This window comes from Oncorhynchus masou, chromosome 23 (assembly GCF_036934945.1).
Source record: "Oncorhynchus masou masou isolate Uvic2021 chromosome 23, UVic_Omas_1.1, whole genome shotgun sequence".
Lineage (NCBI taxonomy): Eukaryota > Metazoa > Chordata > Actinopteri > Salmoniformes > Salmonidae > Oncorhynchus > Oncorhynchus masou.
This window is the reverse complement of record NC_088234.1, coordinates 5,231,177-5,258,028: the sequence shown is the minus strand read 5'-3', so window position 1 is coordinate 5,258,028 and position 26,852 is coordinate 5,231,177. Positions and strand designations below refer to the sequence as shown.

At 45.1% G+C, this 26,852-nt stretch overlaps 1 pseudogene; it reads right to left on the bottom strand.

The window, feature by feature from the left end:
- Window positions 1-1,319: 1,319 nt before the first annotated feature.
- The window catches only part of LOC135510209 (broad substrate specificity ATP-binding cassette transporter ABCG2-like), a 49,663-nt pseudogene continuing 24,130 nt past the window's right edge, over window positions 1,320-26,852 (bottom strand).

Below are 26,852 nucleotides of genomic sequence, written 5' to 3'. Positions count from 1 at the left end.
CGCTTCAATCGAAACATCTGCATCCATGCTGACATTTCAGAGTCCCACGCTGACATTTCAGAGTCCATGCTGACATTTCAGAGTCCATGCTGACATTTCAGAGTCCCATGCTGACATTTCAGAGTCCCATGCTGACATTTCAGAGTCCCACGTTGACATTTCAGAGTCCCATGCGGACAGAAGTTGGATATTGCAGCATTTCGTTTGAGCCAAGGGGACGGCAAGGAACGGGAAGGTGTACAATAGGCTTAACCCGTGACCCCTGACCTCTATGTGAACGGGAAGGTGTACAATAGGCTTAACCCGTGACCCCTGACCTCTATGTGAACGGGAAGGTGTACAATAGGCTTAACCCTGACCCCTGACCTCTATGTGAATGGGAAAGTGTACAATAGGCTTAACCCCTGACCCCTGACCTCTATGTGACCGGGAAGGTGTACAATAGGCTTAACCCCTGACCCCTATGTGAACGGGAAGGTGTACAATAGGCTTAACCCCTGACCCCTGACCTCTATGTGAATGGGAAGGTGTAAAAAAGGCTTAACCCGTGACCCCTGACCTCTATGTGAACGGGAAGTTGTACAATAGGCTTAACCCCTGACCTCTATGTGAACGGGAAGGTGTACAATAGGCTTAACCCCTGACCCCTGACCTCTATGTGAATTGGAAGGTGTACAATAGGCTTAACCCCTGACCCCTGACCTCTATGTGAACGGGAAGGTGTACAATAGGCTTAACCCCTGACCCCTGACCTCTATGTGAACGGGAAGGTGTACAATAGGCTTAACCCCTGACCCCTGACCTCTATGTGAACGGGAAGGTGTACAATAGGCTTAACCCCTGACCCCTGACATCTATGTGAACGGGAAGGTGTACAATAGGCTTAACCCGTGACCCCTGACCTCTATGTGAACGGGAAGGTGTACAATAGGCTTAACCCTGACCTCTATGTGAACGGGAAGGTGTACAATAGGCTTAACCCTGACCCCTGACCTCTATGTGAATTGGAAGGTGTACAATAGGCTTAACCCTGACCCCTGACCTCTATGTGAACGGGAAGGTGTACAATAGGCTTAACCCCTGACCCCTGACCTCTATGTGAACGGGAAGGTGTACAATAGGCTTAACCCCTGACCCCTGACCTCTATGTGAACGGGAAGGTGTACAATAGGCTTAACCCGTGACCCCTGACCTCTATGTGAACGGGAAGGTGTACAATAGGCTTAACCCCTGACCCTGACCTCTATGTGAACGGGAAGGTGTACAATAGGCTTAACCCCTGACCCCTGACCTCTATGTGAACGGGAAGGTGTACAATAGGCTTAACCCGTGACCCCTGACCTCTATGTGAACGGGAAGGTGTACAATAGGCTTAACCCCTGACCCCTGACCTCTATGTGAACGGGAAGGTGACAATAGGCTTAACCCCTGACCCCTGACCTCTATGTGAACGGGAAGGTGTACAATAGGCTTAACCCGTGACCCCTGACCTCTATGTGAACGGGAAGATGTACAATAGGCTTAACCCGTGACCCCTATGTGAACTTCTTAGTGAAACGTAGTTTGAAGTATGCGATCAACAGGAAGATAACGGTCATGATCGCCAGGGCAACGTGATTCTGCCACAGCCCCCACGTGGTGTAGTCGATCCCCTGGTTCTTCAGAAAGTCTTCCCCGCATCTGGACACAGGAGAGAAAGGTTCCTACCTCAGAAACAAAACACCTCAATTATGGAGAATCTCACTGAGAGACAGATCTCCCTTGTAAAATAACTCGCCTGACATCAATGGATAATTTTAAAAGGCATAGTGAGATATTATCACTTACGTCATACCAGGGGGCAAGGTGCCGTTGAGGGGAATGTCTCCACAGAACTGGAGACCTACAAACTCATTAATTTGGAGAGCTGTTAGTCCGTACCGAGGATGCTGAGGTACTGGAACCAGGCAAGCCACTCAACAATACTGGGCAGGTTCACCAACAGGCCTGAGAAGATCTGATAGGGGAGGGGAGAGAAGAGGAGGGGAGGGGAGGGGAGAGGAGGGAGGAGAAGAGGAGGGGGAGGGGAGAGGAGGGAGGAGAAGAGGAGGGGGAGGGGAGAGGAGGGGAGGGGAGAGAAGAGGAGGGAGGGAGAAGAGGAGGGGAGGGGAGAGAAGAGAAGAGGAGGAGGGGGAGGGGAGAGGAGAGGAGGGGGGGAGGGAGAGGAGGGGAGGGTGGGAGGGAGAGGAGGGGGAGGGGAGAGAAGAGAAGAGGAGGAATGGGATTGGAGGGGAGTGGGAGAGAAGAGGAGGGAGAGAAGGGGAGAGAAGAGGAGGAAGGGAGAGGTTAGGAAGGAAAGCGAGAGGAGGGGAGGGGAGTGGGGGGCAGAAGAGGAGAGCAACATTATGTTTGATGTTTATAATAATCTCATATTAGTGTGTGTGTGTGTGTGTGTGTGTGTGTGTGTGTGTGTGTGTGTGTGTGTGTGTGTGTGTGTGTGTGTGTGTGTGTGTGTGTGTGTGTGTGTGTGTGTCTCTCAATTCAAAGGGGCTTCATTGGCATGGGAAAAACATGCTAACATTGCCAAAATAAACCATCACAAATGATTTCGTTTCTCTCTTTGTCACTCTCACCATCATGAAGACGAAGGCTATGGTCATGAAGATGTTGGCGATCGCCACAACACTCTGGTCAGCTGATATAGCCATGGTCATAGCAGTAGCTGTATAGGCTACCAGAGCTACAGTCAACATGAACAGGAAGAAGGCCTCCACTGTAGCTTTAAACCCTGGAGAATAGAGAAATGGCATACGAGATATATATATATAATATACTAGATCAGATCAGAGTATTACAATACCAGATCAGAACAGAGTATTACAATACCAGATCAGAAATATACTAGATCAGACCATATTAATATTATACTAGATCAGAAATATACTAGATCAGACCATATTAATATTATACTAGATCAGAAATATACTAGATCAGACCAGAGTGATATAATACCAGATCAGACCAGAGTAATATAATACTAGATCAGACCAGAGTGATATAATACCAGATCAGACCAGAGTAATATAATACCAGATCAGACCAGAGTAATATAATACCAGATCAGACCAGAGTAATATAATACCAAATCAGAACAGAGTAATATAATACCAGATCAGAACAGAGTAATATAATACCAGATCAGAACAGAAACATACCAGATCAGAACAGAGTAATATAATACCAGATCAGAACAGAGTAATATAATACCAGATCAGAACAGAGTAATATAATACCAGATCATAAATATACTAGATCAGACCAGAGTATTACAATACCAGATCAGAACAGAGTAGTATAATACCAGATCAGAACAGAAACATACCAGATCAGAACAGAGTAATATAATACCAGATCAGAACAGAGTAGTATAATACCAGATCAGAACAGAGTAGTATAATACCAGATCAGAACAGAGTAATATAATACCAGATCATAAATATACTAGATCAGACCAGAGTATTACAATACCAGATCAGAACAGAGTAATAGAATACCAGATCATAAATATACTAGATCAGACCAGAGTATTACAATACCAGATCAGAACAGAGTATTACAATACCAGATCAGAACAGAGTATTACAATACCAGATCAGAAATATACTAGATCAGAACAGAGTATTACAATACTAGATCAGAAATGTACTAGATCAAAACAGAAATATACTAGATCAGACCATATAAATATAATACTGGATCAGAACAGAGAAGCGTAATACTAGATTACAACATAGAAATATAAGACTAGAGCAGAACATAGAAATATAACACTAGACGAGAACTGAAAAATAATACTACATCAGAACAGAAAAATATAATAAATTATCAGAACAGAGAAACATAATACAAGATCGGAAAATAAAAATATATTATACTAGATCAGAACACAGAAATACAATGCTAGAACAGAACACAGAAATACAATGCTAGATCAGAACACAGAAATATAATACTAGATCAGTACATAGAAATACCATACTAGAACACAACATAGAAATCTAATACTAGATCATGAACGGTTGTAGCTTAAAACCTGACGAGACAGAGAACATAGAAATATTATACTAGAAAAGATGTGACATGACACTGACTAATGATGTGTGTGTGTGTGTGTGTGTGTGTGTGTGTGTGTGTGTGTGTGTGTGTGTGTGTGTGTGTGTGTGTGTGTGTGTGTGTGTGTTCGTTCATTGGTTTGTTTGTGTGTGTGAAGGGTCTACCCAGCAATCATGGGTTAGGGTTCACTGTGTCTACGTGGTTGTAGGGTCTACCCACCGATCATGAAGTAAGCCACACAGCTGAAGAAGATGGCAGGGAGTGTCCTTAAGGTGATGATGTCACTGAGTAACTTACACAGGAAGTAGACTGATACTCTGTAGTAACCGCTGATGTACTCATGACTGGGGAGAGAGAGATTGATGGGAGAGAGAGATACAGAGACAGACAGAGCAGAGAGAGAGAGATACAGAGACAGAGAGAGATGAGAGAGAGATACAGAGACAAACAGAGAGAGACAGAGCAGAGAGCAGAGAGAGAGAGGGGGAGAGAGAGCAGAGAGAGCAGAGAGAGAGTGAGAGAGAGAGAGAGAGAGAGGGGGAGAGAGATACAGAGAGAGAGACAGAGAGAGAGATACAGAGAGAGAGAAATGGGAGAGAGGGAGAGAGAGGGGGAGAGAGGGAGAGAGATGGGGAGAGAGAGAGAGAGGGGGGAGAGAGAGAGAGAGAGCAGAGAGAGCCAGAGAGAGAGAGAGAGAGAGAATGAGAGAGAGAGAGAGAGAGAGAGAGAGAGAGGGGGGAAAGAGGGGGAGAGAGAGAGAGAGGGGGAGAGAGGGGGAGAGAGAGAGAGCAGAGAGCAGAGAGGGAGAGAGTGAGAGAGAGGGGGAGAGAGGGGGAGAGAGAGAGATGGGGGAGAGAGAGAGAGAGAGCAGAGAGAGCCAGAGAGAGAGAGGAGAGAGAATGAGAGAGAGAGAGAGAGAGGGGGGGAGAGAGGGAGAGAGAGAGAGCAGAGAGAGAGGGGGGAGAGAGGGGAGAGAGAGAGAGCAGAGAGAGCAGAGAGCAGAGAGGGAGAGAGTGAGAGAGAGGGGGAGAGAGGGGAGAGAGAGAGAGAGAGAGGGGGGGGAAGAGAGGGGGAGAGAGAGAGAGAGACAGAGAGGTTAGACTGATACTCTGCAGTAACCACTAATGTATTCATGACTGGAGATGCTTACATGAGTGTGTGTGTGTGTGTGTGTGTGTGTGTGTGTGTGTGTGTGTGTGTGTGTGTGTGTGTGTGTGTGTGTGTGTGTGTGTGTGTGTGTGTGTGTGTTACTCACATGAACAGTTTTCTCTCCGTGATGAAGAGTTCAGCAGAAGACACGGAACTGAAACACTGATTGGTGGTGATGAAGAATAGAGCACCCATCCTGGTAGACAACACACACACACACACACACACACACACACACACACACACACACACACACACACACACACACACACACACACACACACACGTTCAACACACACATGGATCACATAAATTCGATTCCTCTCAGGACCACCCATATGATTCCTCTCAGGACCACCCATATGATTCCTGTTAGGACCACCCATATGATTCCTCTCAGGACCACCCATATGATTCCTCTCAGGACCACCCATATGATTCCTCTCAGGACCACCCATATGATTCCTCTCAGGACCACCCGTATGATTCCTGTTAGGACCACCCATATGATTCCTGTTAGGACCACCCATATGATTCCTCTCAGGACCACCCATATGATTCCTCTCAGGACCACCCATATGATTCCTGTTAGGACCACCCATATGATTCCTCTCAGGACCACCCATATGATTCCTCTCAGGACCACCCATATGATTCCTGTTAGGACCACCCATATGATTCCTCTCAGGACCACCCATATGATTCCTCTCAGGACCACCCATATGATTCCTCTCAGGACCATCCATATGATTCCTGTTAGGACCACCCATATGATTCCTCTCAGGACCACCCATATGATTCCTGTTAGGACCACCCATTTGATTCCTGTTAGGACCACCCATATGATTCCTCTCAGGACCACCCATATGATTCCTCTCAGGACCACCAATATGATTCCTGTTAGGACCACCCATATGATTCCTCTCAGGACCACCCATATGATTCCTCTCAGCACCACCCATATGATTCCTGTTAGGACCACCCATATGATTCCTCTCAGGACCACCCATATGATTCCTGTTAGGACCACCCATATGATTCCTGTTAGGACCACCCATATGATTCCTCTCAGGACCACCCATATAATTCCTCTCAGGACCACCCATATGATTCCTGTTAGGACCACCCATATGATTCCTGTTAGGACCACCCATATGATTCCTGTTAGGACCACCCATATGATTCCTGTTAGGACCACCCATATGATTCCTCTCAGGACCACCCATATGATTCCTCTCAGGACCACCCATATGATTCCTGTTAGGACCACCCATATGATTCCTGTTAGGACCACCCATATGATTCCTGTTAGGACCACCCATATGATTCCTCTCAGGACCACCCATATGATTCCTGTTAGGACCACCCATATGATTCCTCTCAGGACCACCCATATGATTCCTGTTAGGACCACCCATATGATTCCTCTCAGGACCACCCATATGATTCCTCTCAGGACCATCCATATGATTCCTCTCAGGACCACCCATATGATTCCTCTCAGGACCACCCATATGATTCCTCTCAGGACCACCCATATGATTCCTCTCAGGACCACCCATTTGATTCCTGTTAGGACAACCCATATGATTCCTGTTATGACGGCAGGTAGCCTCACATGGTCTTTCCTACCATTGCTATGCAGACGACACACAATTAATCTTCTCCTTTCCCCTTCTGATGACCAGGTGGCGAATCGCATCTCTGCATGTCTGGCAGACATATCAGTGTGGATGACGGATCACCACCTCAAGCTGAACCTCGGCAAGACGGAGCTGCTCTTCCTCCCGGGGAAGGACTGCCCGTTCCATGATCTCGCCATCACGGTTGACAACTCCATTGTGTCCTCCTCCCAGAGCGCTAAGAACCTTGGCGTGATCCTGGACAACACCCTGTCGTTCTCAACCAACATCATGGCGGTGGCCCGTTCCTGTAGGTTCATGCTCTACAACATCCGCAGAGTACGACCCTGCCTCACACAGGAAGCGGCGCAGGTCCTAATCCAGGCACTTGTCATCTCCGTCTGGATTACTGCAACTCGCTGTTGGCTGGGCTCCCTGCCTGTGCCATTAAACCCCTACAACTCATCCAGAACGCCGCAGCCCGTCTGGTGTTCAACCTTCCCAAGTTCTCTCACGTCACCCCGCTCCTCCGCTCTCTCCACTGGCTTCCAGTTGAAGCTCGCATCCGCTACAAGACCATGGTGCTTGCCTACGGAGCTGTGAGGGGAACGGCACCGCAGTACCTCCAGGCTCTGATCAGGCCCTACACCCAAGCAAGGGCACTGCGTTCATCCACCTCTGGCCTGCTCGCCTCCCTACCATTGAGGAAGTACAGTTCCCGCTCAGCCCAGTCAAAACTGTTCGCTGCTCTGGCCCCCCAATGGTGGAACAAACTCCCTCACGACGCCAGGACAGCGGAGTCAATCACCACCTTCCGGAGACACCTGAAACCCCACCTCTTCAAGGAATACCTAGGATAGGATAAGGAATCCTTCTCACCCCCCCCTTAATGATTTAGATGCACTATTGTAAAGTGGCTGTTCCACTGGATGTCAGAAGGTGAATTCACCAATTTGTAAGTCGCTCTGGATATGAGCGTCTGCTAAATGACTTAAATGTAATGTAAATGTAAATGTCTAGTGGTTAGAGCATTGTATAGTATAGTGTGTAGTATATAACATGTATAGTATAATCACTCATACTGTACATTACTGTGAGGGTTCTAGTTATAGTATAATGTATAATCACTCATACTGTACAGTACTGTGATGGTTCTAGTACTCTCTCTCTCTCCTGCATTTGGCCACAAACTTGGGTAGGCTTTCAGCTGAAATTGCTTGTTTGAAATGATTAAATATTCTGCTGAGATTTTCAATATGTTTCTATCTGGTTACTGTGGAAATGCACTACATTTACCATCATTCTGTTTTGAATGTGTTTTTAACAGTTTTGGAAACAGTGTGTTAGCATTTGAAAATGTGCTGCAAATATATAGTGGAGTTTGAATGAGAAAAGAGTTCATGGATTTTGAGAAGAATGTGGTCGTTGAATGCATTTTGTGTGAAAAACGATTCAACGTTTGGTCCACATACACTTCTGTTTCACTGACTGTGTGAAGAGTTTCTACGATGTGACTTCGGTTTTGACCAATGCAATTAGCATTGTTAGTTAGCATTGTTAGTTAGCATTGTTAGTTAGCATTGTTAGTTAGCATTGTTAGTCAGCATTGTTAGTTAGCATTGTTAGTTAGCATTGTTAGTTAGCATTGTTAGTTAGCGATTGAAAAAAATTGAAATACATTATATTAAACACACACACACACATAAAAACATACACACAGACCTGTTCTGTAAGCCACTCTGGTCATTCTTCACTCCAAAGAATATGGCCCCAACGATGAGGGCCAGGAACACAGTCACTCCAATCTGGATTCGATAGAGAGATAGAGAGAGAGATAGATCAAATCATGAGAAAACAAAAAGATAATTACTTGACATATTGGAAAGAATTAACAAAAAAACTGAGCAAACTAGAATGCTATTTGGCCCTAAACAGAGAGTACAAAGCGGCAGAATACCTGACCACTGTGACTGACCCAAACTTAACATTTCCACAAACTTCAGAATGTTTCCATTCAAATGATACCAAGAATATGCATATCCTTGCCTCTGTGGCTGAGCTACAGGCAGTTAGATGAGGGTATGTCTTCTGCCTCTGGGGCTGAGCTACAGGCAGTTAGATTTGTGTCAGGATTTGGCCAGGGTTGTTCCGGGTTTTGGTCAGTAGATGCCCCCATTGTGCTTTTTGTCCCTATGTTTTTCCCTTGATCCCCATTATTATTTGCACCTGTGTCTCGTTTCCCCTGATTGTATTTAAACCCTTTGTTTCCCTCAGTTCTGTGCTCTGTGTTTGTATGTTAGCACCCTGCCCTAGTGTTCTGTGTGCTCTTGTCGATTCCGGGTGACGTTCTTGTGGTATTCTGTTTTTTGTTTTTGTTTATTTTTGGTGAGTTTCTTTTGAGGTCTTTTTGTGTTTTACCTACCACCTTTTGGATTTGCCATTTTTTGTATTTTAGGATTTTTTCTTTATTAAATACACCGTCTTAAGTACTGCTGTGTCTGCCTCATCTTCTGGGTTCTGCTGTCTATTCGTGGCTCAGTTGGTTAAGTGACTGTTTCTCACTCCGGAGACCCAGGTTCGAAACCGGGTCCTGACAGAAACACAGAGCCAAAAATGAACCCAGAGGCAGCCAGTTCCCAGGACCTTTTTGCCACGCTGTCCCACCACCAGGAGACTGTCCAACGCCACGAAGCCGCCCTGGTTCAGCAAGAGGCCTTAATGGCTAGACATTCTCATCTTCTGTCGGAGATGCTGACTTCCATTAAGCAAATATCTGATCGACTTACCCCGGCAACAGTTCCCGTCCCAGTACCTCAAGTTCACGTACCCATGGCAGTTAAACCCCTGGCTGAACCTCGTCTTCCATCTCCCGACTACCGGGGACTCAATGACATAACCGTCCGTAACCGTTACCCGCTACCCCTTATGGCCACAGCCTTCGAGCTGCTCCAGGAAGCAGTTGTTTTCACTAAGCTTGACCTGCGGAACGCATACCATCTTGTGCGGATCAGACCTGGTGACGAGTGGAAGACCGCTTTCAACACGCCTACTGGTCACTATGAATACTTGGTGATGCCCTTCGGCCTGACCAACGCCCCAGCGGTGTTCCAAGCGCTCATAAACGATGTGCTTAGGGATATGCTTAACATATTTGTGTTCGTTTACTTGGATGACATCCTCATCTTTCGAGCTCCCTTCAAGAACACACTAAGCATGTCAGACAAGTACTCAAACGCCTCCTGGACAGCCATCTGTACGTTAAGCCGGAAAAATGTGAATTCCATTCATCCCGAGTACAATTCCTGGGATTTGTAGTGGAACCCGGTCGAGTCCAAATGGATCCTAGGAAGGTAGGGCGGTAGCGGATTGGCCCACCCCCAAATCCGTTAAGGATGTTCAGCGTTTCCTGGGCTTCACAAACTTTTACCGCAAGTTCATCAAGAACTTCAGTTTGGTGGCAGCTCCTCTCTCAGCTTTAACCAAAGGTGGCAATGCAAGGTTTTTGTGGGGAAGAGAAGCTGAGACGGCCTTCCAAGGACTCAAGCAGCGCGTCCTCTCTGCTCCCATCCTGATACTACCGACTACGGATGAACCATTTGTGGTGGAGGTAGACGCATCAGAGGTTGGTGTTGGAGCTGTCCTGTCTCAGAGGGGTGAAGACAAGAAGCTTCATCCGTGCGCTTTCTTCTCACAACGGCTTACCCCGACTGAGAGGAACTACGATGTGGGGATCGTGAACTCCTAGCGGTTAAGATGGCATTGAAGGAATGGAGACACTGGCTCGAGGGGGCTTCTCACCCGTTTCAAGTGCTTACGGACCACAAAAATCTGGAGTATATCCAGCAGGCGAAGCGATTGAACTCTAGACAAGCTAGATGGTCTCTTTTCTTCAATCGATTCCAGTTTATCCTCACCTATCGGCCCGGGTCGAAGAATCTCAAACCGGATGCCCTGTCCGGAGTCTACGCTCCTGCCATTCGAGATGACACGGACATGCCTGTCCTTCCTGCTGCTAAGATTGTGGCTCCGATCTCGTGGCAAGTTGAGGATACCGTGAGACGTGCTCAAGCTAGCGAACCGGACCCTAAAGGAGGCCCTGCCAATAGGTTGTTTGTCCCCAAGGCAGTGAGGACTCAGGTCCTTCTGTGGGGGCTCTCGCCTCACCTGTCATCCGGGCGTAGGTCGCACCTTGGAGTTCATCCAGCGTAAGTTCTGGTGGCCTACCATAAGAGAAGACGTTGCCACTTTCGTCAATGCCTGCCCCGTGTGCTGCCAGGGCAAATCTTCTCACCTCCGCCCTCAAGGACTCCTTCACCCTTTACCTGTTCCCCACAGACCCTGGTCCCATATCTCATTGGACTTTATTACTGGACTTCCTCCATCCCATGGCAATACTACTATCCTAGTCATAATCGACAGGTTTTCAAAGGCGGCCAGGTTCGTCCCTCTGACTAAGTTACCTTCTGCCAAGGAAACGGCTGAGTTGGTAATTAATCATGTGTTCCGAGTCTTCGGCATTCCTCAAGATGTGGTTTCTGACAGAGGTCCCCAGTTCGCCTCAAGGTTTTGGAAGGCCTTCTGCCAACTCATGGGGGCTTCTGCCAGTCTATCTTCAGGGTACCATCCGGAGTCCAACGGCCAAACAGAGAGGATGACTCAAGAGCTGGAAACCACCCTCCGATGTATGACTCGTGACAACCCGTCCACATGGTCATCCTTTATTGTTTGGGCCGAATACGCGCACAACACCTTGCGCTCCTCCTCCACTGGTATGTCCCCGCACGAGTGTCAGTTTGGCTATGCTCCTCCATTGTTCCCGGACCAGGAGGCAGAAGTCAGAGTGCCTTCAGCCTTGAGGTTCGTCAGACGCTGTCGGCTTATGTGGAGGAAGACCCGTCTTAATCTGATGCGTTCCTCACAGAGGTATCAACAACAAGCCAACAGACGTCGCCGTCCCGGGCCTACCCTGCGCCCCGGCCAGAGAGTCTGGCTCTCCACAAGAGACTTACCTCTACGGGTGGAGTCTCGCAAGCTGTCCCAAAAATACATCGGTCCCTTCAAGGTTGCCAGGAGAGTTAACCCAGTTTCTTATCGCCTACACTTACCCAGATCCCTTAAGATTAATCCCACATTTCATGTGTCATTGTTAAAACCTGTTGTTTTTTCTCCCCTTGTCCCGGCAGACATACCTCCCCCTCCGCCTCGTGTCATTGGAGGCCAGCCGGCTTATACCGTCCACCGGATACTGGATTCCCGCCGGGTGCAGCGGTCCTGGCAGTATCTGGTGGACTGGGAAGGCTACGGTCCTGAGGAGCGCTCCTGGGTTCCTGCCAAAGACATCCTGGACCCTGACCTCATTCGTCAGTTCAGGGTCCTCCACCCTGAGAGAGCTGGTAGGAACGTCAGGAGCCGTTCCTAGGGGGGATTCTGTCAGGATTTGGCCAGGGTTGTTCTGGGTTTTGGTCAGTAGATGCCCCCATTGTGCTTTTTGTCCCTATGTTTTTCCCTTGATCCCCATTATTATTTGCACCTGTGTCTCGTTTCCCCTGATTGTATTTAAACCCTTTGTTTCCCTCAGTTCTGTGCTCTGTGTTTGTATGTTAGCACCCTGCCCTAGTGTTCTGTGTGCTCTTGTCGATTCCGGGTGACGTTCTTGTGGTATTCTGTTTTTTGTTTTTGTTTATTTTTGGTGAGTTTCTTTTGAGGTCTTTTTGTGTTTTACCTACCACCTTTTGGATTTGCCATTTTTTGTATTTTAGGATTTTTTCTTTATTAAATACACCGTCTTAAGTACTGCTGTGTCTGCCTCATCTTCTGGGTTCTGCTGTCTATTCGTGGCTCAGTTGGTTAAGTGACTGTTTCTCACTCCGGAGACCCAGGTTCGAAACCGGGTCCTGACAGAAACACAGAGCCAAAAATGAACCCAGAGGCAGCCAGTTCCCAGGACCTTTTGCCACGCTGTCCCACCACCAGGAGACTGTCCAACGCCACGAAGCCGCCCTGGTTCAGCAAGAGGCCTTAATGGCTAGTCCTGACAATTTTGGTATGTCTTCTGCCTCTGGGGCTGAGCTACAGGCAGTTAGATGAGGGTATGTCTTCTGCCTCTGGGGCTGAGCTACAGGCAGTTAGATGAGGGTATGTCTTCTGCCTCTGGGGCTGAGCTACAGGCAGTTAGATGAGGGTATGTCTTCTGCCTCTGGGGCTGAGTTACAGGCAGTTAGATGTGGGTATGTCTTCTGCCTCTGGGGCTGAGCTACAGGCAGTTAGATTTGGGTTTGTCTTCAGGCGGAAATTGAGAACAAAGGGATGCAGCCATAACAGGTTAAGGAAATAGCCTTGCTATTGAGAGAGGCCGCTGGAGGCAGACATGGCTCTCAAGAGAAGACAGGCTATGCGCTCACTGCCCACAAAATGAGGAGGACACTGAGCTGCACTTCCTAACCTCCTGCCCAATGTATGACCATATTAGAGAGACATATTTCCCTCAGATTACACAGATCCACAAAGAATTTGAAAACAAATCCAATTTGGATAAACTCTACTGGGTGAAATACCACAGTGTGCCATCACAGCAGCAAGATTTGTGACCTGTTGCCACGAGAAAAGGGCATCCAGTGAAGAACAAACACCATTGTAAATACAACCCATATTTATGCTTATTTATTTTCCCTTGTGTACCCTTTGTACATTGTTGCAACACTGTATATATATGTAATATGACATTGGTAATGTCTTTATTGTTTTGAAACGTCTGTATGTGTAATGTTTACTGTTCATTTTTATTGTTTATTTCACTTTTGTATATTATCTACCGCACTTGCTTTAGCAATGTTAACACGTTTCCCATGCCAATAAAGCCCATTGAATTAGACAGACAGACAGACAGACAGACAGACAGACAGACAGACAGACAGACAGACAGACAGACAGACAGACAGATCACATTGTATGATTTTTAAGTAATTAATTTGCATTTTATTGCATGACATAAGTATTTGACCACCTACCAACCAATAAGAATTCCGGCTCTAACAGACCTGTTAGCTTTTCTTTAAGAAACCCTCCTTTTCTCCACTCATTACCTGTATTAACTGCACCTGTTTGAACTTGTTACCTGTATAAAAGACACCTGTCCACACACTCAATCAAACAGACTCCAAACTCTCCATGATGGCCAAGACCAGAGAGCTGTGTAAGGACATCAGGGATACAATTGTAGACCTGCACAAGGCTGGGATATGCTACAGGACAATAGGCAAGCAGCTTGGTGAGAAGGCAACAACTGTTTGCGCAATTATTATAAAAATGGAAGAAGTTCAAGATGACAGTCAGTCACCCACGGTCTGGGGCTCCATGCAAGATCTCACCTCGTGGGGCATCAATGATCATGAGGAAGGTGAGGGATCAGCCCAGAACTACACAGCAGGACCTGGTCAATGACCTGAAGAGAGCTGGGACCACAGTCTCAAAGAAAACCATTAGTTACACACTACGCCGTCATGGATTAAAATCCTGCAGCGCACGCAAGGTCCCCCTGCTCAAGCCAGCGCATGTCCAGGCCCATCTGAAGTTTGCCAATGACCATCTGGATGATCCAGGGGAGGAATGGGAGAAGGTCATGTGGTCTGATGAGACAAAAATATAGCTTTTTGGTCTAAACTCCACTCGCTGTGTTTGGAGGAAGAAGAAGGATGAGTACAACCCCAAGAACACCATCCCAACCGTAAAGCATGGAGGTGGAAACATCATTCTTTGGGGATGCTTTTCTGCAAAGGGGACAGGACGACTGCACCGTATTGAGGGGAGGATGGGATGGGGCCATGTATCGCGAAATCTTGGCCAACAACCTACTTCCCTTAGTAAGAGCATTGAAGATGGGTCGTGGCTGGGTCTTCCAGCATGACAACGACCCGAAACACACAGCCAGGGCAACTAAGGAGTAGCTCCGTAAGAAGCATCTCAAGGTCCTGGAGTGGCCTAGCCAGTCTCCAGACCTGAACCTGAATAGAAAATCTTTGCAGGGAGCTGAAAGGCCGTACTGCAAAGCGACAGCCCCGAAACCTGAAGGATCTGGAGAAGGTCTGTATGGAGGAGTGGGCCAAAATCCCTGCTGCAGTGTGTGCAAACCTGGTCAAGAACTACAGGAAACGTATGATCTCTGTAATTGCAAACCAAATATTAAGTTCTGCTTTTCTGATGTATCAAATACTTATGTCATGCAATAAAATGCAAATTAATTACTTAAAAATCATACAATGTGATTTTCTGGATTTTTGTTTTAGATTCCGTCTCTCACAGTTGAAGTGTACCTATGATAAAAATTTACAGACCTCTACATGCTTTGTAAGTAGGGAAAAACTGCAAAATCGGCAGTGTATCAAATACTTGTTCTCCCCACTGTAGATAGATAGGAGAGCTTCCACAGACCAACAAAGAATTCGAAAACAAATCAAATTTTGATAAACTCCCATATCTACTGGGTGAAATATCACAGTGTGCCATCACAGCAGCAATACTTGTTGCCACAAGAAAAGGGCAACCAGTGAAGAACAAACACCATTGTAAATACAGCCTATATTTATGTTTATTGAGTTTCCCTTTTGTTCTTGAACTACTATTTGCCCATCATTACAACTCTGTATATTGACATAATATGACAATTGAAATGTCTTTATTCTTTTGGAACTTCTGTGAGTGTAACACACACACACAGCAACACACACCTGAGCGAAGGATGTCTGAGGGTTGAGGATGAGGTTAGTGAAGGTTCTCTTCAGGACCCATCTGAACTGAGTAGAAAAGGAGGTGTTGTACGTGATGGTCCGAGAGGGAGTCTTCACACTGGAGAACAACAACAAGAAGATGGTCCATTAACTTGCAGGACAGGACAGACCAGACCAGACCAGACCAGACAGACAGACAGACAATAGAGAGACCACAGAGACAGAGAGAGAGTGTGTGTTGGTACCTGTACTCTCTGTTCATGGTGATGCGTTCTAACTGGGCCTTGGTCTCTCCATAGTACTGACTGCCCCGGTACTCCTGGACCAGATGGTCCTCGATGTTCTGCCTGGAACTGGTTAACCTGTCTGGGTCAGAGTCTGGGGGAGGGGGGTTTGGACGGGAGGGGAAGGGATAGAGGGGCCAGAACAGAGGTAAATGGAGGGTAAACAAAGTTAGGGAGGGAGGATATGAAGAGACAAAATATGTCTCCCATTGGATGACCTGACTGATCCCGCCCACTGACTCAGCTCCTTAGCCAATCAGAACTCACCGTCTCCTTCCTTTATCCTGTCGAAGGCGATGGAGGTAGAATCTCCATTGATCACGTCCAGGAAGAAGTCAGCCGGGTTGTTGTGGGGTTCACAAGTGTACCCTGGGTAATGATGACATCATAGTTGTAATTACATTGTTTATAGATACAGAAAAGGTTTGGATACAGGAAATGCCTCTGTCCATAGTAACCTCCAAAGAAAGACAATATAATGACGGATATAATAACTGTTGAGTAACTCCAGACATTTCAACTTGGTTTGCCAGCAGAGAGCTGAGACTACACTGTCTGGTTAGCAGGAGGAGTGTGATTTAGACTCACTAGAAACAGGACATTTCTAAGGATGGAGTCTCACCGATGTTAGAGAAGTAGTCTAGAGCACTCTGAGCAGGGCCGTGGTAAACCTGTTTACCGCTAACCAGCAGAGTCAGACTGTCAAACAGACGGAAGATGGAATAACGAGGCTGGTGGATGGACAGGATGATGGTACGGCCATGACTAGACATCCTGAGAGAGAGAGAGAGGAGGAGGGTTAGTGTTACCCAGACTACAATACCCAGACTACAATACTAAGACGACTATATCCAAACTACAATACCCAGACTACAATACTAAGACGACTATATCTAAACTACAATACCCAGACTACAATACCAAGACGACTATATCCAAACTACAATACCCAGACTACAATAGCCAGTCTTCAATAACCAGTCGATAATACTCAGACTACAGCACCCATACTAACCCGCAGAATTAGCACTACAATACCCAGACTGCAATACCAAGACTACAATACCCAGACTACAATAACCAGTCAACAATAACCAGTCTACAATACCCAAACTACAATACCCAGACTACAATACCCAAACTGCAATACCCAAACTGCAATACCCAAACTGCAATACCAAGATTACAATACCCAGACTACAAAACACAGACTACAATACCCAGACTACAATACCCAGACTACAATACCCAGACTACAATACCCAGACTACAATGCCCAGATTACAATATCCAGTCTACAAAACACAGACTACAATACCCAGACCACAATACCCAGACTACAATATACAATATAGAGACGAACCCTCAGCATTAGCACTACAATACCCAGACTACAATTTCCAGACTACAATACACAGACTAAAAAATCTAATCAAATTTTATTTGTCACATACACATGGTTAGCAGATGTTAATGCGAGTTTAGCGAAATGCTTGTGCTTCTAGTTCCGACAATGCAGTAATAACCAACAAGTAATCTAACTAACAATTCCTAAACTACTGTCTTATACACAGTGTAAGGGGATAAAGAATATGTACATAAGGATATATGAATGAGTGATGGTACAGAGCAGCATAGGCAAGATACAGTAGATGGTATCGAGTACAGTATATACATATGAGATGAGTAAGTAAACAAAGTGGCATAGTTAAAGTGGCTAGTGATACATGTATTACATAAAAATGCAGTGGATGATATAGAGTACAGTACAGTATATATGTATACATATGAGATGAATAATGTAGGTTATGTAAACATTATATTAGGTAGCATTGTTTAAAATGTCAAGTGATATATTTTACATCATTTCCCATCAATTCCCATTATTAAAGTGGCTGGAGTTTAGTCAGTGTGTTGGCAGCAGCCACTCAATGTTAGTGGTTGCTGTTTAACAGTCTGATGGCCTTGAGATAGAAGCTGTTTTTCAGTCTCTTGGTCCCAGCTTTGATGCACCTGTACTGACCTCGCCTTCTGGGTGATAGTGGGGTGAACAGGCAGTGGCTCGGGTGGGTGTTGTCCTTGATGATCTTTATGGCCTTCCTGTAACATTGGGTGGTGTAGGTGTCCCGGAGGGCAGGTAGTTTGCCCCCGGTGATGCGTTGTGCAGACCTCACTACCCTCTGGAGAGCCTTACGGTTGTGGGCGGAGCAGTTGCCGTACCAGGCGGTGATACAGCCCGCCAGGATGCTCTCGATTGTGCATCTGTAGAAGTTTGTGAGTGCTTTTGGTGACAAGCCGAATTTCTTCAGCCCCCTGAGGTTGAAGAGGTGCTGCTGCGCCTTCTTCACGATGCTGTCTGTGTGAGTGGACCAATTCAGTTTGTCTGTGATGTGTATGCCGAGGAACTTAAAATTACTACCCTCTCCACTACTGTTCCATCGATGTGGATAGGGGGTGTTCCCTCTGCTCTTTCCTGAAGTCCACAATCATCTCCTTAGTTTTGTTGACGTTGAGTGTGAGGTTACTGTCCTGACACCACACTCCGAGGGCCCTCACCTCCTCCCTGTAGGCCGTCTCGTCGTTGTTGGTAATCAAGCCTACCACTGTTGTGTCGTCCGCAAACTTGATGATTGAGTTGGAGGCGTGCGTGGCCGCGCAGTCGTGGGTGAACAGGGAGTACAGGAGAGGGCTCAGAACGCACCCTTATGGGGCCCCAGTGTTGAGGATCAGCGGGGTGGAGATGTTGTTGCCTACCCTCACCACCTGGGGGCGGCCCGTCAGAAAGTCCAGTACCCAGTTGCACAGGGCGGGGTCGAGACCCAGCGTCTCGAGCTTGATGACGAGCTTGGAGGGTACTATGGTGTTAAATGCCGAGCTGTAGTCGATGAACAGCATTCTCACATAGGTATTCCTCTTGTCCAGATGGGTTAGGGCAGTGTGCAGTGTGGTTGAGATTACGTCGTCTGTGGACCTATTTGGGCGGGAAGCAAATTGGAGTGGGTCTAGGGTGTCAGGTAGAGTGGAGGTGATAAGGTCCTTGACTCGTCTCTCAAAGCACTTCATGATGATGGAAGTGAGTGCTACGGGGCGGTAGTCGTTTAGCTCAGTTACCTTAGCTTTCTTGGGAACAGGAACAATGGTGGCCCTTTTGAAGCATATGGGAACAGCAGACTGGTATAGGGATTGATTGAATATGTCCGTAAACACACCAGCCAGCTGGTCTGCGCATGCTCTGAGGGCGCGGCTGGGGATGCCGTCTGGGCCTGCAGACTTGCGAGGGTTAACACGTTTAAATGTTTTACTCACCTCGGCTGCAGTGAAGGAGTGACCGCATGTTTTTGTTGCAGGCCGTGTCAGTGGCACTGTATTGTCCTCAAAGCGGGCAAAAAAGTTATTTAGTCTGTGTTATTGTCGGACGCAATACGAAACATGTCCCAGTCCACGTGATGGAAGCAGTCCTGGAGTGTGGAATCAGCTTGGTCGGACCAGCGTTGGACAGACCTCAGCGTGGGAGCTTCTTGTTTTAGTTTCTGTCTGTAGGCAGGGATCAGCCAAATGGAGTCGTGGTCAGTTTTTCCGAAAGGAGGGCGGGGCAGGGCCTTATATGCGTCGCGGAAGTTAGAATAACAATGATCCAAGATTTTTCCAGCCCTGGTGGCGCAATCGATATGCTGATACAATTTAGGGAGTCTTGTTTTCAGATTAGCCTTGTTAAAATCCCCAGCTACAATGAATGCAGCCTCAGGATGTATGGATTCCAGTTTGCAAAGAGTCAAATAAAGTTCGTTCAGAGCCATCGATGTGTCTGCTTGGGGGGGAATATATACGGCTGTGATTATAATCGAAGAGAATTCTCTTGGTAGATAATGCGGTCTACATTTGATTGTGAGGAATTGTAAATCAGGTGAACAGAAGGATTTGAGTTCCTGTATGTTTCTGTGATCACACCACGTCTCGTTAGCGATAAGGCATACACCCCCACCCCTCTTCTTACCAGAAAGGTGTTTGTTTCTGTCGGCACGATGCGTGGAGAAACACGCTGGCTGCACCGCCTCCGAAAGCGTCTCTCCAGTGAGCCATGTTTCCATGAAGCAAAGAACGTTACAGTCTCTGATGTCCCTCTGGAATGCTACCCTTACTAACCCCCAGTATTATCACCACAATAACCCAGACTACAATACCCAGGCTAACCCCTCACTATTAGAACTACAATACCCAGGTTCTACCTCTTAAGCAGTAGTAGTACAGAGTTAGCTGTGCTCGCGTCCAGGCCGGTGGTGGGTTCATCCAGAAAGAGAACAGGAGGGTCGATGATCAGCTCCATACCGATGTTTGTCCTCTTCCTTTCCCCTCCTGATATTCCCCTGATCAACTGGGTACCAACCTGGAGACAGAATACACACATGCATAGTCACACACTCTCTCTGTCCTCTCCCCCACATCCCCCCACATAAACCCATCCACACTGACCCGTGAGTCTGCTACTTTAGTGAGGCCCAGTTCTGTGATGAGTCGGTTGACTTTGTCCTCTTTCTCCTTCTGGCTGATGGAGGACGGAAGACGCAACGCTGCAGAGAAACGGAAGTTCTCCCTCACAGTCAGAGTTCCCATCACCACATCATCCTGATGGGGGGTTGGGGGAGAGAGAGAGAGAGAGAGAGAGAGAGAGAGCAAGAGAGAGAGAGAGAGGGGGGGAGAGAATACAAAGAGTTATCTATCCAAAACGGAGATGTTTGGATAAACCACTTCTCCAATCTTTTTGGCTCTATAACAAAGAACAAACAGCAAAAACATACACATGATCAAATACAGATCTCAGAATCAACTATTAAAGACCAGAACCCACTGGATTCTCCAACTATCTTGAATGAGCTTCAGGACAAAATAAAAACCCTCCAACCCAAAAAGGCATGTGGTGTTGATGGTATCCTCAATGAATTGATAAAATATACAGACAACAAATTCCAATTGGCTATACTAAAACTCTTTAACATCTTCCTTAGCTCTGGCATCTTCCCCAATATTTGGAACCAAGGACTGATCACCACAATCCACAAAAGTGGAGACAAATTTGACCCCAATAACTACCGTGGGATATGCATCAACAGCAACCTTGGGAAAATCCTCTGCATTATCATTAACAGCAGACTCGTACATTTCCTCTGTGAAAACAAGGTACTGAGCAAATTTCAAATTGTCTTTTTACCAAATCACCGTACAACAGACCACGTATTCACCTTGCACACCCTAATTGACAAACAAACAAACCAAAACAAAGGCAAAGTCTTCTCATGCTTTGTTGATTTCAAAAAGCCTTCGACTCAATTTGGCATGAGGGTCTGCTATACAAACTGATGGAAAGTGGTGTTGGGGGTAAAACATACGACATTCTAAATCCATGTACACAAACAACAAGTGTGCGGTTAAAATAGGTAAAACACACACACATTTCTTCCCACAGGGCCGTATGGTGAGACAGGGATGCAGCTTAAGCCCCAACATATATATTGATGAATTGGCGAGGGCACAAAAAACGTCTGCAGCGCCCGGCCTCACCCTACTAGAATCTGAAGTCAACTGTCTATTGTTTGCTGATGATCTGGTGCTTCTGTCCCCAACCAAGAAGGGCCTACAGCAGCACCTAGATCTTATGCACAGATTCTGTCAGACCTGGGCCCTGACAGTAAATCTCAGTAAGACCAAAATAATGGTGTTACAAAAAAGGTCTAGTTGCCAGGACCACAAATACAAATTCCATCTAGACACTGTTGCCCTAGAGTACACAAAAAACTATACATACCTTGGCCTAAACATCAGCGCCACAGGTAACTTCCACAAAGCTGTGAACGATCTGAGAGACAAGGCAAGGGCATTCTATGCCATCAAAAGGAACATAAATTTCAACATAACAATTAGGATCTGGCTAAAAATACTTGAATCAGTTATAGAACACATTGTCCTTTATGGTTGTGAGGTCTGGGGTCTGCTCACCAACCAAGAATCACAAAATGGGACAAACACCAGATTGAGACTCTGCACGCAGAATTCTGCAAAAATATCCTCCGTGTTCAACGTAAAACACCAAATAATGAAAGCAGAGCAGAATTAGGCCGATACCCACTAATTATCAAAATCCAGAAAAGAGCCATTAAATTCTACAACCACCTAAAAGGAAGAGATTCCCAAACCTTCCATAACAAAACCATCACCTACAGAGAGATGAACCTGGAGAAGAGTCCCCTAAGCAAGCTGGTCATGGGGCTCTGTTCACAAACACAAACAGACCCCACAGAGCTCCAGGACAGCAACACAATTAGACCCAAACAAATCATGAGAAAACAAAAAGATAATTACTTGACACTTTGTAAAAAATTAACAAAAAAACAGCAAACTCAAAAAATATTTGGCCATAAACAGAGAGTACACAGTGGCAGAATACCTCACCACTGTGATTGACCCAAACTTAAGGAAAGCTTTGACTATGTACAGACTTAGTGAGCATAGCCTTGCTATTGAGAAGGGACACCGTAGGCAGACCTGGCTCTCAAGAGAAGACAGGCTCTGTGCACACTACACACAAAATTAAGTGGAAACCGAGCTGCACTTCCTAACCTCCTGCCCAATGTATGACCATATTAGAGACACATATTTCTCACAGATTACACAGACCAACAAAGAATTTGAAAACCACCCCGATTTTGTTAAACTCCCATATCTACTGGGTGAAGTACAACAGTGTGCCATCACAGCAGCAGAATTTGTGACCTGTTGGCACAAGACAAGGTCAACCAGTGAATAACAAACACCACTGTAAATACAACTCATATTTATGATGATTTATTTTCCCTTTTGTACTTTAAAACTTCTTAAAGGGGGCTCTAGGGGGCAGCATTTTGACGTCCGGATAAAAAGTGTGCCCAAAGTAAACTGCCTACTACTCAGGCCCAGAAGCTAGGATGAGCATATAATTGGTTGATATGGATAGAAGACACTCTAAAGTTTCTAAAACCATTAAATTAATGTCTGTGTGTATAACAGAGCTGTTTCGGCAGGCGAAACCCCGAGGACAAACCTTCCAGGGGGAAATGAGGTCATATATTTTCTATGGGAAACCCTATTTATTAGGAACCTGCTTGCAGTTCCTAGGGCTTCCATTAGATGGCAACAGTCTTTAGAAATTGGTCGATGTTTTTCTTTTGCGAAATGAAGAAGTAGTGCTATTCATTCCATGTGTCACTCTATTTTGGTGTGAACAGGAGCGTGCTCCGTGTTATTTTTCTTCGGTATTGGAAACGGATTATTATTGTCTTAAATTGTATCGATTATTTATTTTAGGATACCTGAGGTTGGATTAGGAACGTTGTTTGAAATGTTTGGATCAAGTTTATAGGTCATTTATTAGATACTTTGGAGTTATGTTGTATTTCTGAATCAAACGCGCCAAATAAATTTACCTTTTATAAAGAAGGAATCTATCAAACAAAACAACCATTAATTTATTGTGTCACTGAGACATTTGGGGAAAAAAAGAAAAAGATCTTCAAAGGATTTATTATTATTTTATTATATTTTATTTATTATTATTATTATTATTATTATTATTATTTGTTATTTCTGGCTTTTGTGTCTCACCTGCCTGGTTGAAAAATGATTTTCATGTGTTTGTACGCGGGCGCTGTCCTTAGATAATCGCATGGTCTGCTTTCACCGTAAAGCCTTTTGAAAATCTGACACAGCGACGGGATTAACAAGATTCATTTTGGTGTATTACACTTATATTTTCGTGAATGTTGAATATTGATATTTCTGTAGTTTGAATTTGGCGCTCTGCAATTTCACTGGATGTTGTCATGGTGAAGGGATCACTAATAGGTTAGTTAACCATTTGTACTTCGTTGCAACATTGTATATAGACATAATGAAAATGTAAAATGTCTTTATTCTTTTAGAACTTCTGTGAGTTTAATGTTTCCTGTTCATTTTATTGTTTATTTCACTTTTGTATATTATCTACCTCACTTGCTTTGGCAATGTTATTAACATATGTTTCCCATGCCAATAAAGCCATTTGAATTTAAATGAATTGAGAGGGAGAGAGAGAGAGAGAGAGAGAGAGAGAGAGAGAGAGAGAGAGGGAGAGAGAGAGAGAGAGAGAGAGAGTGTGTGTGTCTGTGTGTGTGTGTGTCTGTGTGCGTGCGTGCGTGCGTGCGTGCGTGCGTGTGTGTGTGTGTGTATGTGTCCAGTCCCCCACCTGGACCACGTATCCTGAGAGACATTTGAAGTTGGGAGGTTGAGGAGCTCCGTCTATCAACACCTCTCCAGCCAGACCTGCTGGGTCCTTCCTGGCTGCCAGCACATCCAGAAACCTACACACAACACAACCACTATAATACAACCTTTACACAACTATAATACAACACAACCCCAACCATTACACAACTATAATACAACCCCAACCACAACCAATACACAACTATAATACAACACAACCCCAACCTTTACACAACTATAATACAACACAGCCAAAACCTTTACACAACTATATTACAATACAACCCCAACCTTTACACAACTATATAATAACCCCAACCTTTACACAACTATAATACAACCCCAACCTTTACACAACTATAATACAACCCCAACCTTTACACAACTATATAATAACCCCAACCTTTACACAACTATAATACAACCCCAACCATTACACAACTATAATACAACCCCAACCTTTACACAACTATATAATAACCCCAACCTTTACACAACTATAATACAACCCCAACCTTTACACAACTATAATACAACACAACCCCAACCTTTACACAACTATAATACAACCCCAACCTTTACACATCTATAATGCAACCCCAACCTTTACACAACCACAACCTTTACACAACTATAATACAACACAACCACAACCTTTACACAACTATAATACAACCACAACCTTTACACAACTATAATACAACCCCAACCATTACACAACTATAACACAACCCCAACCATTACACAACTATAACACAACCCCAACCTTTACATAACTATAATACAACCTTTACACAACTATAATACAAAACAACCACAACTTTTACACAACTATAATACAACACAACCACAACCTTTACACAACTATAATACAACCACAACTTTTACACAACTATAATACAACCCCAACCATTACACAACTATAACACAACCCCAACCTTTACATAACTATAATACAACCTTTACACAACTATAATAAAACCCCAACCTTTACACAACTATAATACAACACAACCCCAACCATTACACAACTATAATACAACCCCAACCTTTACACAACTATAATACAACCCCAACCTTTACACAACTATAATAAAACCCCAACCTTTACACAACTATAATACAACACAACCCCAACCATTACACAACTATAATACAACCCCAACCTTTACACAACTATAATACAACCCCAACCTTTACACAACTATAATACAACCCCAACTTTTACACAACTATAATACAACCCCAACCATTACACAACTATAATACAACCCCAACCTTTACACAACTATAACACAACCTCAAACACAACCACAACCTTTACACAACTATAATACAACCTTTACACAACTATAAAACAAACACAACCTTTACACAACTATAATACAACCCCAACCTTTACACAACTATAATACAACCCCAACCTTTACACAACTATAATACAACCCCAACCTTTACACAACCACAACCTTTACACAACTATAATACAACCCCAACCTTTACACAACTATAATACAAACTTTTTTTAAAGAACCACATCACAACCATTCGTCATAATGTTAGCTCACAACGTTCAATGAGAGTCACAGGTTTGTCAGAGTCGGCTGAAAATGTCACTTACGATGACTTCCCGCTTCCTGTCGCCCCATGATAGCGTTAAGCCCTGGTTTCATCAGACCGCTGTAGAGACAGGAAACAAACGTCTGTAAGTGCTGAGCTGGACAACAGATCTGATGCCCCAGCAGATACTCTCCAAGAGAACGGTTGGCAGTAGGTTATTTCTCAAACCTCTATATGATAATAATTCTAATATAATAAGAAAATATGTTATTTAGCTGACACTTATATATCAAATCAACGTTTATGAATACAACAGGTGTAGTAGACCTCACAGTGAAATGCTGAATACAACAGGTGTAGTAGACCTCACAGTGAAATGTTGAATACAACAGGTGTAGTAGACCTCACAGTGAAATCCTGAATACAACAGGTGTAGTAGACCTCACAGTGAAATGCTGAATACAACAGGTGTAGTAGACCTCATAGTGAAATGCTGAATACAACAGGTGTAGTAGACCTCACAGTGAAATGCTGAATACAACAGGTGTAGTAGACCTCACAGTGAAATGCTGAATACAACAGGTGTAGTAGACCTCACAGTGAAATGCTGAATACAACAGGTATAGTAGACCTCACAGTGAAATGCTGAATACAACAGGTGTAGTAGACCCCATAGTGAAATGCTGAATACAACAGGTGTAGTAGACCTCACAGTGAAATGCTGAATACAACAGGTGTAGTAGACCTTACAGTGAAATGCTGAATACAACAGGTGTAGTAGACCTCACAGTGAAATGCTGAATACAACAGGTGTGGTAGACCTTACAGTGAAATGCTGAATACAACAGGTGTAGTAGACCTTACAGTGAAATGCTGAATACAACAGGTGTAGTAGACCTCACAGTGAAATGCTGAATACACAAGTTGTAGTAGACCTCACAGTGAAATGCTGAATACAACAGGTGTAGTAGACCTCACAGTGAAATGCTGAATACAACAGGTGTAGTAGACCTTACAGTGAAATTCTGAAAACAACAGGCTCTAACCAACGACTAGTATACAACATGTATGGGTGTAGTAGACCTCACCTTTATGTATGGGTGGTCCTGGAAACTCTACCTACTATGCTGGTGTTGCAAGCACCTACCAAC